Here is a 1,924-nt window from a genome sequence, read left to right as displayed (position 1 = left end):
TTGCCATGGAAAAAATGTATTCTAGCATGTAAGTCCCGGAGCTGGAAGAGAATGGGAGATATTAGACCTTAATTATGCAGCTGAGTTAAGCCCCGAACTAAATAATCTTTTTTTTTTTTCTTTTTCCTCGAATCTTGTCTGGACAGTAGATTTATAGGCCACCATTATACACAACTGGGAAATTCGCCAGGCACCTTAAAGGGATTTTTAAGCCCCGGTCTTTACTGCATATTAACACTTTATCAAACCAATTAAGTAATTCGCTGGAGCCTCCCCTGTCCGGGTGGGTAGGGTGTGTATCTACCAAATCCCACAGACAGGGTTCCATCCCACTTACGGGGGGACAGTAGGTGAATAAGTAAGTTTTTCGCTTTATTCCCACATGTCCACAGCCTTTCAAGGTTCCGTGAAGGTTATATAGACAGCCACTCCAGCAACACGAATGTCGACTTGCGATTCTCGCCCTTCACTCTACAGTCTCTCCTCTGGTGTACTGTGTCACGGGGTTTTTGAGATTATGCAATATTCATTCATTCATTGCCAGACGCCATGTATCCCAAACGGGGTGGCCAATGGCTTAGAGTTAATTGTTTTACAGGGAGGGGCACTAATCCTCCACCAACCCCACTTGACACGTAGGGATGCCAACAGCATCTGGTGTTCCCAGGTGGTCACCCATCCAAGTACTAACCAGACCCAACGTTGCTTAACTTCGCTGATTGGACGGGAAGCGGTGTACTCAGCGTGGTATGGCTGTTGTTGTTATATGCAATATTAAAGAATAATATTCAATAATACTTGATTCTTTAAAATGTTACTTGAGAACAGGACAATGAACTGACTTGTGAAAATCAAGCAATGATTACTTTATCTGACTTACTTCGCCGAATCTCTAAGGACGAGAATTTATAAACTTTCTCAACAGTACACAGCAGAGACTAATTACTCACACGTGCTGTTTATTAGTACTGTTGGCCTCTGGAGAAAGTGACTGCACCCCTGATAATCAATAACTAATACTATTAATGATAAACAGGTTCTTGCTGGTGCATTAACTCCTGGTTGCACAACGGATTATAAGTTTAGTACAAGAGGACTGGCCTAAGTACCAGTTGTGAATAATGCAAAGCGTTTATGCAAACTAGCAGCTATAAGTGAAATAAGCTTAATGTGGAGAAATAAAACACGAGTTTACATTACATTAAGCTCAAGAGAAAAGAACTGTGAATTTATTGATTACAATGAAACAAATTTATGTTACATGTTTCAAAATGAATTCAAAAATAAGAACACACTCACTCGCTCACTCAAAAGCTAAACTCTTAAACCTAGGAAAAACGAAAGGAAAATACTGGTCAGAAAAGGGGCTAGGCGGGATGAACTGGGCGTCATTGCTGAGGAAGGACGCTGCCACACACGCTAAACCTCTACGCCGGATCACACTGAGTGGAGACTTCAGGAACCCGCTGAAGAACGACCTGGTCTCATGGCGCTTCAATCCTAACTGAATTCAAACAAGCGAGGCGAGGACTGAGGCCAGCCGCCAACTGGTAACGGCTAACGAAAAAAGAGTGAGCGAAACGCGCCCATAATAAATCACTCAGCGAAAGCACTAATGTCGTGTACAAGGACGATCACTTATGAAACAATGAAAAATGTTCTGAAAACACTCCCAATCGGGTGAATACGTGGCAATTGACTGAGTGATACTTATGGGAATTCACTAGAATTCGCGGTTTCCCACAAAGTTCAATGTCACGAGTTTATTTAGATAGAGAATCGCGCCAACTCGTGACATACTGGATGGGGGCGGATCACTTCTCCCGTAACACAACAGTATTCCTCGGCCTTCTGAGCTTGAACATGTATGGTACAGCTGCCCACTCATGTTAGGCCTGTGCAAACTCCAGGCTAGCAATACGTA

General features: G+C 43.0%; 1 non-coding gene across 1 annotated transcript; it reads right to left on the bottom strand.

Moving 5' to 3' along the window:
• Nucleotides 1-642: 642 nt before the first annotated feature.
• LOC145409462 (5S ribosomal RNA) lies at nt 643-761 on the bottom strand. Its single transcript, XR_013899115.1, has one exon. It is a non-coding gene; the product is annotated as a 5S ribosomal RNA (ribosomal RNA).
• Nucleotides 762-1,924: the final 1,163 nt, after the last annotated feature.

Source organism: Coenobita brevimanus, chromosome 80, assembly GCF_032717465.1.
Source record: "Coenobita brevimanus isolate Jiangsu-jjx chromosome 80, ASM3271746v2, whole genome shotgun sequence".
Lineage (NCBI taxonomy): Eukaryota > Metazoa > Arthropoda > Malacostraca > Decapoda > Coenobitidae > Coenobita > Coenobita brevimanus.
This window is presented reverse-complemented; position numbering and strand designations above follow the sequence as displayed.